General features: G+C 44.2%; 1 protein-coding gene and 2 long non-coding RNA genes across 6 annotated transcripts in view; 2 read left to right on the plus strand and 1 right to left on the minus strand.

Annotated features, from left to right (window-relative positions):
- DAPK1 (death associated protein kinase 1) overlaps positions 1-15,265 on the plus strand; it is a 223,757-nt gene that overhangs the window by 64,295 nt on the left and 144,197 nt on the right. The gene's annotated exons all lie outside the window — the stretch shown is intronic.
- LOC126083366 (uncharacterized) lies at positions 3,169-11,715 on the plus strand. Its single transcript, XR_007518788.1, has 2 exons — positions 3,169-5,148; positions 6,088-11,715. It is a non-coding gene; the product is annotated as an uncharacterized LOC126083366 (long non-coding RNA).
- On the minus strand, positions 11,064-14,096 carry LOC126083365 (uncharacterized). Its single transcript, XR_007518787.1, has 3 exons — positions 13,969-14,096; positions 11,627-11,841; positions 11,064-11,392 (listed from the first exon to the last, which is right to left on the minus strand). It is a non-coding gene; the product is annotated as an uncharacterized LOC126083365 (long non-coding RNA).

Genomic DNA, 15,265 nt, shown 5'->3' on the forward strand with positions numbered 1-15,265 from the left:
AAATCACCAAATCAATACCATTTACGATAGCCCCCGATTAGATAAAATACTTAGGAATAAATCTAACCAGAGACATAAAAGACGTATACAAAGAAAACTGGAAGATACTACTGCAAGAAACCAAAAGAGACCTCCATAAGTGGAAAAATATACCTTGCTCATGGATATGGAAGACTGAACATTGTGAAAATGTCTATCGTACCCAAAGTGATCTATAGATAACAATGCAATCTGGATCCAAATTCCAACGGCAGTTTTTAATGAGATAGGGAAACAAATCATCAACTTCATATGGAAAGGGAAGAGGCCTCGGATAAGTAAAACATTACTGAAGAAGAACAAAGTGGGAGGCCTCAAACTACCTGATTTTAGAACCTATTATACTGCTATAGTAGCCAGCACAGCCTGGTATTTGTACAACAACAGATACATAGACCAGTGGAACAGAACTGAGAATCCAGACATAAATTCATCCACTTATGGGCAGCTGATATTTGACACAGGCCCAAAGTCTGTTAAATGGGGGAAAAGACAGTCTCTTTAACAAATGGTGCTGGCATACCTGGATATCCATCTGCAAAAAAATGAAACAAGACCCATAACTTGCACGCACAAAAACTGACTTAAAGTGGATTGAAGACCTAAATATAAAATCTAAAACAATAAAGATCATGGAAGAAAAAATAGGGACACTAGGAGCCCTAATTCATGGCATAAACAGAATGCAAACCATAACTAACAAACAGAATACAAACCATAAGTAACAATGTGCAAACACCAGAAGACAAACTAGATAACTGGGAGCTCCTAAAAATTAAATACTTAACGCTTATCCAAAGACTTCACCAAAAGAGTCAAAAGACAACCTACAGACTAGGGGAAAAAATTTGGCTACGACATATCTGATCAGGGTCTAATCTCTGAAATTTACAAGGTATTGCAAAACCCGAAGAACAAAAAGACAACCAAATAAAAATGAATAGGCACTTTACCAAAGAAGACATTCAGGCAGCTCACAGATGCATGAGGAAATGCTTACAATCATTAGCCGTTAGAGAAATACGGGTCAAAACTACAATAGAATACCATGTAACCCCAGTGAGGGTAGCATTAATCCCAAAACCACAGAATAATAAATGTTGGTGAGGTTGTGGAGAGACTGGAACACTTCTACACTGCTGGTGGGAATGTAAAATGGTGCAACCACTTTTGAAATCAATATGGCGCTTCCTTAAAAAGCTAGAAATAGAAGTATCATACGATCCAGCAATCCCACTCCTTGAAATATATCCTAGAGAAATAAGAGCCCTCACACAAATAGATATACGCACACCCATGTTCATTGCAGCACTGTTTACATAGCAAAAAAATGGAAACAGCCCAGGTACCCATCAACAGATGAATAGATAAACAAATTGTGGTATATTCACATAATAGAATACTACACAACGATGAAGAACAATGATGATCCATGAAACATCTCATAACATGGATGAATATGGAAGGCATTATGCTGAGCGAAATTAGTCAGTCACAAAAGGACAAATATTGTATGAGACCACTGTTATAAGAACTCAAGAAAAGGTTTGAACACAGAAGAAAACATTCTTTGATGCTTACAAGGGTGGGGAGGGAGGGAGAGGGGAATTCATTAATTAGGTAGTAGACAAGAAGTATCTTTGGTGAAGGGAAGAACAACACAATACAGGGGTGTCAGCAAAACTGGACTAAACCAAAAGCCTAAGAAGTTTCCTGAATATAAGGAAGCACTTCGAGGAACAGAGTAGCAGGGGTGGGGGTGTTGGGACCATGGTTTTAGGGGACATCTAGGTCAATTAGCATAGCAAAGTTTATTATGAAAATGTTCTGCATCGCACTTTGGTGAGTGGTGTCTGGGGTCTTAAAAGCTAATGAGCAGCCATCTAAGATACATCAATTGGTCCCAACCCACCTGGAGCAAAGGAGAATGAAGAACACCAAAAATACAAGTAAAATATGAGCCCAAGAGACAGAAAGGTCCACATAAAGCAAAGACTTCATCAACCTGAGATCAGAAGAACTAGAGGTGCCCAGCTACCACCAGTGACCGCCCTGACAGTGAACACAACGGAGAGTCCCAGATGGAGCAGGAGAAAAGTGAGGTGCAGAGCTCAAATTCACGTAAAAAGACCAGACTTAATGGTCTTACTGAGACTGGAGGAATCCTGGAAGATATGGCCCCTGAACTCTCTGTTAGCCCAGAACTAAGACCATTCCCGAAGCTAACTCTTCAGACAAATATTAGACTGGACTATAAGACATAAAATGATACTGACAAAGAGTGTGCTTTTTAGTTCAAGTGGATACATGAGACTAAATTGGCAGCTCCTGTCCAGAGGCGAGATGAGAAGGTAGAAAGGGACGGGAGCTGGTTGAATGGACATGGGAAATACAGGGTGGAGAGGAGGAGGGTGCTGTTACATTGTAGGGAGAGCAAGTAGGGTCACATAACAACGTGTGTATAAATTTTTGTATGAGAAACTAACTTGATCTGTAAACTTTCACTTAAAACACAGTAAAAAAAAAAAAATTAAGAAAAAAGCCCCTTGGTCACAAGTTCTCTGTAGCAGTTCACAGCAGAATTTTAATGACATCAGTTGTGGGGCTAGACTGTGGTTCTGAGAGGCCTCTTGGTGTCTGTGAAGAAGGTTCCACGAGCCAGTGACCTTGACGTGTGGATCTTGTGGAAAGGTGGATGGGCCTCTCAGAGCCTGTGGCTAAGAGGGGTGAGGGCGGGCTGTCTGGGTGAGCACCAAAGGCTTGTCATCTCGGTTTGCTCAAGGGCAGTTTCATTAGTAGGATTTTTAACATCCCTATTTCTCACCAAAATTAAGTTCCTCATTTTTGAATCTCATGCTCCCAGAAGCCTCAGTTCCTCATCTTGCTGCCCTGCTAAGCTGTTTCCGTAATATAGCGTGATCTTAGGCAAATGTTATGTCAGGAAGCAGTTAGGTCAGAACGAAGCTTGGCCTTCGCCTTTTAAAGCAGTGTGTCTGTCTTCCTTCCTTCTGATCTCTTGTTTGCGTTCTCTCTCTCATGACACGGGGAGAAAATGGGAACGACACCCCAGAGTCATCTGGCAATCTTAGGAAACAATAGTAACATAAAACAACAAAAACCGGAAAAAAAAAAAAAAAAAAAAAGGTTGTTTTTTTTTTTTTTTTTAAAAAAATTTTTTTAAGCTCCACTTTTTAAAAAACCAGCACTAGAAGCACCTTAAAACTTACTGTTAAGTGTAAATATGTGTTTTTGCAAGAGGATACTCTTAGGAAATTACTGGCTAGCTAACAGGTACGTAAGCTCCACGTTAAAGTGATTTAACAGTATACAGCAAAATAATCGTTTAAAAGAATGGAGCAGTTCACTAGTTCATGCTGCCACTATGCAAGGTGTTGTTTTATTCTTAAAAAGACAAACGAGAAAATTAGGTATTATGAAGGAGGAGTGAATGTGACCATCCTAATTACTGTTCAGGAACAGATGAAGAGCCTGTTTTATTTGCATTCTACCTCGGCCGCTGTAGATTTATCAGCAATGGCAGGACCCAAACCAGAAGGCAGTTTTATTTTTGCCTTTTGGGTAGACATCTCATTAACAATACAGCCTTGGTGGCATAGTGGTTAAGAGCTGGGCTGCTAACCAAAAGGTCAGCAGTTTGAATCCACCAGCCACTCCCTAGAAACCTGGTAGGACAGTTCTGCTCTGTCCTGTAGGGTCGCTGTGAGTTGGAATTGACTCGACATCAACGGGTTTGGTTTTAATGTGGGCCGGTACCTCTTGTGGGCTGGACATTGTTCTAAGTGCTTTTTGCAAGTGTTGTCACATTGTGTTCATTTTATGGATGAGGAAACAGGCTTGGGGGGTTGAGCACCACATACTTATTGCAAACCTGCCATGTGCTGAAGAGGCATTGGTGGTTCAGTGGTAAAATGCTCACTGTCACGAGGGAGTCTCGGGTTTGATTTTCAGCCAGTGAATGTACCTCGTGCATAGCCACCAGCGTCTTGTCAGTGGAGGCTTGCGTGTTGCTGTGATATTGAATAGGTTTAAGCATAAATTCCAGACTAAGACAGACTAGAAAGAAAGGCCTGATGATCTACTTTCAAAAACTCAGCCAGTTGGAGCAAAGAAGAATGAAGAAAGCCAAAGACACAGGGAAAGGTTAGTCCAGGGGACTAATGGACCACAACTACCACAGTCTCCACCAGACTAAGACCAGAACAAGGAGATGGTGCCCAGCTACCACCACTGACTGCTCTGACAGGGATCACAATAGAGGGTCCCAGCCAGAGTGGGAACAAAAATGTAGAATAAAATTCAAATTCAGCCACATGCATGCGCACACACGCACACACACAAAAGACCAGACTTGCTCATCTGACGGAAACTGGAGAAACTCCAAGAGTGTGTCCCTCAGACACCCTTTTACCCCAGTACTGAAGCCACTCCCGAAGTTCACCCTTCAGCCAAAGATTAGACAGGTCTATAGGGCAAATAATAATACATGTGAGGAACCAGCTTCATAGTCCAATCATGTGTACGAGACTAATGGGCACACCCGTCCAAAAGAAAAGCCAAGAAGTCAGGAAGGGACAGGAAAACTGAACGAATGGAAACAGGAAATCCAGGGGTGGAGAAGGAGAGAGTGTTGACACATCATGGGGTTGGCAACCAATGTTACAGAACAGTTTGTTTAGTGAGAAACTAATTTCCTCTGTAAACTTTCACCTAAAGCACAACATAAATAAATGATAAAAAGATTCCTACAACACACACACACACACACACACACACACACACACACACAAAACTGCCAGTGAAAACCCAACCTTATGGATCACAGCAGCCCAATCTCCAGCCGATCTTGGAATTGTGCAGGACTGGGCAGCGTTTCCTTCCATTGTATGTGGGGTTGCCATGAGTCGGGGCTGACTGGACAGAAGTTAATAACAACAACAACGCTATGTGTTGATCAGTGTTTTGGCCACTTGAGGATACAGTAGTGAAGAAGACAGTCTCTGACCTCATGATGCTGATGTCTGGTGGGGAAGAGGTGGTTTGCTGGGGCAGGGGGAGTAGGGCAGTATTCTCCTGCCGAAACCCCGAGAAGTAAGTAGCCTGAACCCCATGTCACAGAGGGAAGCCTTGGCCTCTGGGAGGTGAAGCCATTTGCTCTAAGCCATGGTCCTTAGAACATGGCAGAGGGGACTCCAGCTGAGGCCTTAGTGGCTCCTAGGCCTGTCCTTTTCTGGAGAAGGAATTACCCTGGTGGTGTAGTGGTTAAGTGCTATGGCTGCTAACCAAGAGGGCAGGAGTTCAAATCCACCAGGCGCTCCTTGGAAACTCTATGGGGCAGTTCTACTCTGTCCTATAGGGCCGCTATGAGTTGGAATCTACTCGACAGCAGTGGGTTTGGTTTGGTATTTTTTTACTCTAAGTGGGTGACTAAGAATAGAAATGAATTGCCCCTGCAGGGATGAAGTTGGCTTGAGGTTAAGTCAGCTTGCTCTGTGGTGAAAGTGCAAGTGGGGCACCTTGGCTTGGCCAGAGGCCTTTGCACATCCTTGGGCCCCTTCTGGGTTGGCTTGCCCAGGGCTGTAGTGGTTGAGGGGCTGGCCTGTAGTTGGGGGTGGGGTGGAGAGGGCTTCCGTGAGGCACCATTATCAGGAAATTTTATTGAAGGTGGATGGTTTGAAGATGACTCTCAGCTTTTCCGCTCCGGCCTCTAGCTACTTACATTCTCTCAGGGACTGAAAAGAGGGAGGGGCATGTCTCTGGCTGCTTTGAGGGGACCAGAACCAACCAAACTAAACTCATTACCATCGAGTTGATTCTGACTCATAGCAACCCTATGGAGCAGGGTAGAACTGCCCCATAGGGTTTCTGAAGAGTAGCTGGTGGATTTGAACTGCTGACCTTTTGGTTAGCAGCCGAGCTCTTAGCCACTGAACCACCAGGGCTCCAGCTCTGAGGTGAGAGGAGTGGAACCTTCCTTAGCATGGTGTGGTTTAGCAAAGATAGCTCAGCCATCTGGTTTCATCTTCTCAGGTCTTAGAGCCCTTTGTTCGAAGTCAATGTTACCCTGCCCGCACTGCCCACGCAGTCTTCTGAGGAACTCACAGGACTCCTGAGAAGAATCTGGACTCCTGGCATCTTCATTTTCCATCATGGCCTGTCCTGCCCTGTGTTCACTGTACCAGACTGCCTGTCTTACCCTCTGAATATAGATTGTTCAGCTCATGGAGAAAACAAATTTTCTTTCTGTGACTGAAGGAATCTTTTGTAAGCCTTACATTTAAAATAAACTTAAAATTTTAAATGTAAAATAATATTGGATGTCTATATCTTTTATTGACAAGTGAAAATCTTGGGGACAAAGTCATTAGAGGATGACCACACCCCCCCGTCTTTAATTCTTAAAATATTACTAACTAAAAGAAAAATGTATTGGTTTTTTTAAAAAAATACCTAACCTTTTAGTTAGATGTGTCTTGTTGGATAAGTTAGCAGTCTTTTGAGTGCTTTTCTCAAAGGATTTCTCTTCCCTTGACATAAAAAAACCAAAACCCACTGCCGTCGAGTCGATTCCAACTTTAATTTTGTTCATTGTCACCACTGGTGAGGGAGAACCCAGCGTGGTGGCTGGTAGTTAGCTTGCTGCAGGTCTGATCATCTTGGAAGCTGAGTGGAGGAGGTGATCTGTTTGGTTTCACATGTCGTCACGGAATCTCCCCACGGCTGGTATCTTATCTGCAGAGTGGGTGTTTAGTCCTGTCAGTCCCCCTTCCTACAGCATCCCAGCAAGACACTCAAGATGGTTATGCCCCTTTGCCACGAGCAACCCACTGAGTAGCATCACACAACCTGAGGATAAACCCATGGATCAACGGGAGAGAATAAATTCAGCAAGCCTGAAAAAAGAAAAGTATTCTCAGAGCCTTCAACTACAAGTATTAAATGAGTAAAGGATCTTGGACCCACTTGATAGTATACTCCGTTCACATAAATGTACGTATGTAGCTTATATAAGTGCCCGAGTCACAAGGCAGTCATTGCAGGTAAGTGCCCCTTTTGATGGAAATGAATGACCCCTAGGGACTAGCTGGCCCCTCGGTTTCTGCTTATTACAGCAGAGCCATAAAGAAGGGGCTGTGATTGAAGGAGTTGCTGGTGACATGAGCAGCAATTTCCCACTGCAGACCCCTTAATTGCCTGGTTGAACTGCCTGCCTGAGCCACATGGGGGCTCACTCAGAGGGCCTGCACCTATCTCTTTGGGCCACCCTCTCCCCCATAAAATAATATTAATTGATAGTATTAATTGAGTCCTTACTGTGTGCCAGGCATTTTGGGGTTTATGTGTATTACTTCATTTAGTCCACATAACGACTCTTATCAATTAGATGCTGATGTTGTCTTCATTTTATAGACGAGGAAACTGAAGCATAGAGAGGCTGTGTGTCATTCATGGTGTGCCCAAGTTTCCAATGTCCCTGGAAGGCTTCTTCTCACCACAGCAGAGTGTAGTATAGCATAGAGTCCGTACCTGTGCTGTGCAATAGAACTTTTGTGATTATGGGAATGTTATGGCCAGTGAGCACTTGAAATGTGAGTAGTGTAATGCAGGAACTGAATTTCTAATTTTTGTTGATTTTAGGTAATTAAAAGTTAAATTTAAATAGCCAGTGCATGGGGTGCAGCTGTGGACCTTCTCAGAAGCGCTGTAAATGGGAAATGGGAGGCATTGGCCACTGAAGGTCTTTGGCTTTATTGATGATATCCATTCATTGCTTGATTTAAAGATCCTTATTGAGCACTTCCTGTTGTCGTTAGCTGCCATTGAGTCAGCCCTGACTCTTGGTGATCCCATGCACAACGGAATGATTGGTTTCAGATCAGACAGTGTTCTGTTGTGGGTTTTCATTGGCTGATTTTCAGAAGTAGATCTCCAGTCCTTTCTTCCTCGTCCCTTTTAGTCTGGAAGCTCTCCCAAGCCTGTTCAACATCATAGCAACATGCAAGCCTCCGCTGACAGGTGGGTGATGGCTGTGCTTGAGGTGCGTTGGCTCGAAATTGAACCTGGGTCTACCACATGGAAGGGGAGAAATCTACCACTGAACCACCACTGCCATTCCATAAGCACTTCCTAGGTACAGATATATTTTAGTGGTGGAAAAGTCTGTCAGAATTCCAAACCCATAAAGCTCATCTCCAGGGTTCTTTTGAAAGGAGACCGACGAGGGGTTGAATGTCTGTAACAGTTGTGGGGTTTAGAAGGACTCTCATATAGGCCTTTGATGTCTACAACCCCAGTGACTGATCCAGTATGACCAGAGTTGGTTGGCAGGTAAATGGAGCTCTGATGCCAGCATGAATCACACAGATGACAGTGACATCACAAGAATGGCAGAGCAGAAACCCAGAAGGAGCCTTGTCTCTAACGGCGCCTGCCGAGGAAGTGCCAGACCAGCACAAGCCCACCTACCTCTGGACTTTGTATGGGAGAAAAATTAACCCTTTAGCTTGTTGAAACTACTGTTTGTGGAGCTTCTGACTCTAGCACCCAAATGCAATGCCTCAGAATGTCTGTCCCGTTCTTTATCCCCTCTGCCTCTCTCTTCCTTTGCCATCTCTTCTGTTTCCTTTTCCATCTGTTTCTGTTATCTCCCCTCCTTGGTTTATGACATCTCTACTCTCCTCTTCCCTCCTTCCATTTCTGCCTTCCCTTTTCTTCCTTTCCCTTCCATTTTCTCAAAATATATGATTAAAATATTTGAACACTTAATGTATTAGATGAGGAGCAGTTTATGGTCACGTCACATATTACGGCCAGCAGAGTTGTGCCTTTATGCTCTGCCCATGTCACCTCAAAATATACCAAATATGCCCAACCAGAATTGATTTTTATTCTAATGAAACCTGTGGTGTTTTTTTGAATTTTTTTCCCCCTCGGGTCATTGACTTTCCACTGTTTTGTTAGTTGTTGAGTTAACTCTGACTCATGGTGACCCCATGTACAACAGAACAAAATGTTGCCTAATCCTGCGCCATCTTTGTGGTCGTTGGTATGTTTGAGTCCATTGTTTTGGCTATTGTGTCTCTCCATCTCATCGAGGATTTTCCTTGTTTTCATTAGCCCTCCACTTTCTAAAGAAAAAAGAAATTCCCCAAGCCTGCCGCAGGGGATTACACTGTTCATGTGTTGGGTTGGATAGACATTGCATTTGGGTGCTAGAATCAGAAAGAAGCCCGTCAAACGGTAGTTGCAACAAGTTAAAGGCTTAGCTTTTCTCTCATAGAAATTGCAGAGGTAGGTGGACTGCTCTTGGTATCGTGACTCCTCCATGCTGTTAGAGGCACAGGTGTCTTCTGGGTTTTCTTTAGGTGTGTTATAGATTGAATTGTGTCTCCGCCAAAAAATACGTTGAAGTCTTTACACCTGTACCTATGAATATGACCCGTTTTGGATATAGGGTTTTTCTTTAAAGATGTGATCAGTTAAGGATGTCACTCCAGAGTAGGATGGGTCCTAATTCCTTCAGAGTGATGTCTTATAAAAGGAAGACAGGGTCCTATCCAGGGGAAGATGCCCTGTGGAGATACATCTATAAGCCAAGAAACACCGAGAGACGCCCGGGGCTACAAGAAGCTGGAAGGGACAAGAAAGGATCTTCCTGTAGAGTCTTTAGAGAGAGCATGGTCGTGTCAATACCCTGAATTCTGACTTCTAATCTCCAGAAAATGTCACCTTGAAGACTAAGGTGTGCCTGACCCAAGCCATGGTGTTTTCAGTTGCCTCATATGCACAGGAAAGCTGGACAATGAATAAAGAAGACTGAAGAAGGATTGACGCCTTTGAATTGTGGTGTTGGTGAAGAATATCAAATATACCATGGACTGCCAAAAGAATGAAAAAATCTGTCTTGGAAGAGGTACAACCAGAATGCTCCTTAGAAGTAAGGATGGTGAGACAACATCTCACATACTTTGGACATGTTATCAGGAGGTACCAGTCCCTGGAGAACGCCATGATGCTTGGTAAAGTAGAGAGTCAGTGAAAAAGAGGAAGACCCTCAAGGAGATGGATTGACAGAGTGGCTACAACAGTGGGCTCAAGCATAACAACAACTGTGAGGATGGCACAGGACTGGGCAGTGTTTCATTCTGTTGTACATAGGGTCACTATGAGTCAGAACCTACTGGACAGCACACAACAACAACAACAACAAGCCTCCAGAACAGTGAGACAATAAATTTCTTTAAAGCCACCCACTTTGTGGTATTTTGTTATGGCAGTTCTAGGAGACTTAAGGCAGGGCGTCTCTGTCATCTCTGTGGTTTCCTGATGGCCACTGGAGTGCCATCCACCACACCTGCTGTTCACACAAGAAGGGAAGGGGATTGGGCAAAAGGGTTAGGTGCCTGTTTCCTCAGTCCCCTTAAAGCACTTCCTGGAAGTCCTCCCCAGTGGCTCTGTTCACCTCTTATTGGCCAGACTGTCAAAATATACCCTCACCCATATCCCATCCCACCCCTCTACCCTGGAGCATAGGAGACTAGGCACATTGCTGCTGGAAATAAAATTGAGATTCTGATGGGAAGAGGTAAGGGGGGATGATGTAGGGCTGGCAGCTCGTGCGTCCACCCTGTTGGTCTTCAGTGCCCATCCTCTTGGAGTTCAGGCAATGGTACAAAGAATTTGGGGCAGAGACTCCTTTGAAGTGGCCTGCCCTGGATACCAGCAGTATCTGACTGCCTCATGTGCTGCTAGAACATTCCAGCTTCCCTTTGTGAGCGAGAGCTCCAAGTCTTCCCAGAATTAAAGGAAAGGGGCATGTTGTATCTGTGTTTGGTCACAGTTTCTTTGTGAGTCTGGTCATGGAGAAGTGTGGGACACAGGGAACTGCTGTGAGAACTCCCCCTGGATGGGACTGTTTTAAAATTCTTCTGTTTAAATGAGTTTGAAAATGTGAAAGGGAGAAAAAAAAGGCTTGGCTTCTTTAAGAAGTCTCTTTCAGATGAGAGTTCATCCAACTAGAGTTTAATAAAGACACTTATTCAGGAGTGACTAGGCCTTCATCAAAAAGGATGGGGGAAGGTTACTGAAGCTTCTTCAGAGAGATACTGCAACGGGACAAATACCCTCAGGGGTTTTAATAGACATGTAACTGGATCTTTCTCAGTGCTTCCCTGACTGAAGGGAAGGGGACGAGGGAGAGTGGGAGCTGAGTGTGTTGGCTCTGGAAGGAATGAGCAGAAACTGGGGCAGTCAGGCAGAGGGCTCCATGAGAGTGCCAACATGTCCAGTCAGCGTTCTCTTCTGAGTCGTCATCAGCAGAGATTCCAATTCTAGGCTTTGGAAATAGGGTGAGGGTTGGCCTTTGGGGAGGTAGATAGTTGTGGGGCCAGAGAAAGGAGGACTTGAGGGGAGAGGTCAGGCCCAGGACTCTCAGGCAGTGCAGGGTCAGGAAGGCTGGCAGGATCTGCATTCCATACAGTGCATGGCCTGATGTTGGGGGACAGATTGGGCAGCGGGACCTGGACTAGGTCTGAAAGACCTGAGTTTTAGACCGGGTTTTGCCACTTACTTCGGGTAGGTGGCTCAGCCTTTGCTGCTCGGGTTCAGGGTGGTGGATGGCATGTCTTCTACAGACAACGCAGACAACCTCTGGTTCCATGACCGTGAACTTGGAGTGGCTATCAAAGGAGTCAAGGCAATGGGCATGGTGGGCTCCAATAGCAGGTGAGGAGCTGGGTGTGGCCCCAAGCTCTCTCCCTTAACTCACCACCTTCTGTGGATTTCCTGTGAGGAAAGGAAATAAGGCAGTTTCTTAAACCTGAGGCAAGCAAAAATACAAAAGGAGGGGCAATTAGCCAGAGAAAAGTGGAGAACACTGGGTTTAACTGCATTTAAACAGCTCTAAAAGAGGCATTGATGGTTCAGTAGGGTGGTTCAGTGCCAGAATTCTCATTTTTCATCCAGGAGATTCCTGGCCAGTGTACCTCATGTGCAGCAGCCACCTGGCTGTCAGTGGAGGCTTGAGTGTTGCTGTGATGAGGAGCTTCTAGGCTAAGATAGGTTGGGAAGAAAGGCCTAGCAATCTACTTCCAAAAATCAGGAAATGAAAACCTTATGGATCATGCTTTGATGCACAGTCCATCACGGGCACGGCCCAGGACTTGGCAACATTTTTTTCCATTGTACATGGTGTCACCATTAGTCAGGGCTGACTCAGCGGCACCTAACAACAGTAACAACAACAAACAAACCTGGAGCCATCTTGCTTAAAAGGAACTTTCAGTTTCTTCAACATAAAAAAGAACCAAACCAAATCCGTTACTGTCAAGTCAATTCCGACTCATAGCGACCCTATAGGACGGAGTAGAACTGCCCCATAGAGTTTTCAAGGAGCTCCTGGTGGATCTGAACTGCTGACCTTTTGGTTGGCAGCTGTAGCACTTAACCACTATGCCACGAGGTTTATAATAGCAAGATTAGTTACATGTTCATCATAGTTACAAGTCCATCAGGAGGAGTAAGGTTATGCTGCTGTAACAAACAACCCCAGTGGTAAATGTGAGTTAGCCGGAGGCTCTACCTCATGTGTCCTAACTCCAGGGCCGAAGCTGATGGAACCTCTCCCATCTGGAAAGTTGTGGTCACACTGGTGAGGGCAGAGCGTGTGGCATATCCAGGACCGGCTTTTAGAACTCTCATCCAGAACCAGCACAAGTGCTTCGGCTCCCATTTCATTGGCCCAGCCAAGCTACGAGGCCACACCTAACTTGAAGAGGGTGAATTTCTCTCACATGCTGAAAGGACAAAGTCATCTGCTGTGGGGTCAGCTTCGGTTCATGGCAACCCCACGTGTGTCAGAAATGAACTGTGCTCCACAGGGTTTCCAAGGACTGGTTTTTCAGAAGTAGGTTGCCGGGCTCTTCTTCTGAGGTGCCACTGGTGGACTCAAACCTCCAACCTTCCCGTTAGCACCCGAGTGCGTTAACCATTTGTACCACCCAGAGACTACTGAAAGGAGGGGACCCTGAAAAGTTTGATCAATAGCACTGCCACGTAATTTTTTTTAATAGAAAGTTACATTTTTGCAGAAGAAGAATAAGGGACTGAGTCATTTGCTAACTATACCTGAAGAAAGTTGAGATTGTCCCTATAACCTCATACCACACTGTTTTGCTTAATCTCAGGCATGATGTCCAGAAGGAAATAAAGAAATCTTGCCATGTCAGACTTATAAGATGACAGCATGTCATCTGCCCAAGTTAGGAAAACAGACTGAAACAGTGGTCTGCAGCTCCTGCAAATGAAGACAGTTTGCTGTGCACGATATTAAGCTTAAAGAATGATTGGAAGAGGATTCTGCCCAGCTGTGATGGCTTCCTGTGCTTTTTTATAGAACCAAAACAAGTGCTGACCTTTTAAGCCTTTTCACTTCCTTTGTGACAAATGATGTGATTTGAAGAGAGGTTTGGTAAATGAACGGATAACAACAGTCATTCCAGAGATTTGCTACCAGTGACTTTCAGGTCAGGTACTGGATCCTATTTCAGAAATGATGATGCACCTATTCTGTCTTCTTTCAGTTTTTTGATAAGCGAAAGAGACACTTTATTCTTTATGAACTAAACCTTTGGGCATTCTCTCCCGGTAAACTCCGGTCCCTGTGTTTATAAGTACAGGCAGTTCCCGGATCACGAACAAGTCCCGTTCCGAAGTCTGTCTTTAAGTCAAATTGTATGTAAGTCAGTCGCAACAGTTAGGTATGGTTTGTATCTAATGTCAGTTAGTCAAATGTTTGTCTTAGCATGTGGTATATAGGATACCTTTCTATGCATAAAAAACATTAAAGAAATACTTCCAGATACACTAAAACATCTTTAACATAATAATACAGTAATAATATATAGTACCTACCTGTTACTGTCGAGTCAATTCTGATTCATAGTGACCCTATATAGGACAGCGTAGAAATGCCCCATAAGGTTTCCAAGGAATGGCTGGTGGATTCGAGGCTGCTAACTTTTTGGTTAGCAGCTGAGCTCTTAACTGTTGCGCCACCAGGGCTCCAATAATACTGTAGTCCCTCCTTATCTGTGGTTTCAGTTACCCATGGTCAACTGCGGTCCAAAAATGTTAAAATATGTTTGCGTGATGAAATCTTGCACCATCCTGCCGCACCCCGGCCGGGGATCACATTCCCATGACTTTTATTATAGTATATTGTTATAACTGTTATAACAATAACAGTTACAACATTGTTATTGGTTGTTGTTGTTAATCTCTTACTGTGCCTAATTTGGAAACCTGGTAGGGTAGTGGTTAAGAGCTATGGCTGCTAACCAAAAGGTAGGCAGTTCAAATCCATCAGGTGCTCCTTGAAAACACTTTGGGGCAATTCTACTCTGTCCTGTAGGGTCACTATGAGTTGGAATTGACTCGATGGCAGCAGGTTTGGTTTTGGTTTGGTGCCTAATTTATATATTAAACTTTATGACAGGTATGTATGTATAGGGGAACCCTGGTGGGGTAGTGGTTAAGTGCTGCGGCTGCTAACCAAAGGGTTGGGAGTTCAAATCCTCTAGGGGCTCCTTGGAAACTCTGTGGGGCAGTTCTACTCTGTCCTATAGGGTTGCTATGAGTCGGAATCGACTTGACGGCACTGGGTTTTTTTTTTTTTTTTTGGTTTATGTATGTATAGGAGAAGTCATAGTATATGTCGGGTTTGGTACTCTCCACAGTTTCAGGCTTCCAGGGGTGGGGGTGTTTCTTGTTACATATTCCCCATGGATAAGGGAGGACTACTGTAACAATGATGTTTTGATGCACGTCGAAAAGTAGTGCCTGTTTGTTATTACAAACCATTGTATGTACCTCAGATTTTTAACATAATAGGTTTTACAGTGGTTGGTTCATAACTACAGGTTTATGTAAGTTGGATGTTTGTAACCCGGGGACTTCCTGTACATGCTTTTATGTATTAGTTAACTAGTGCTGCTGTAACAGAAATAGCACAAGTGGATGGCTTTAAGGACAGAAATTAATTTTCTTACAGTCCTAGAGGCTAAATATCAAAATCAGAGTCTTGGCTGTGTCAGTTCTTTCCTTGTAGGTAGTGCCAGGTATTCCTTGGTTCCTTGGCTTGTAGATGATACTCAAATGGCATCTGTTTTCCCTGTGCATATGTGTATGTCTCTGGGTCTAATCTGCTCTT

Source organism: Elephas maximus, chromosome 9 (assembly GCF_024166365.1).
Source record: "Elephas maximus indicus isolate mEleMax1 chromosome 9, mEleMax1 primary haplotype, whole genome shotgun sequence".
NCBI classification, from domain to species: Eukaryota; Metazoa; Chordata; class Mammalia; order Proboscidea; family Elephantidae; genus Elephas; species Elephas maximus.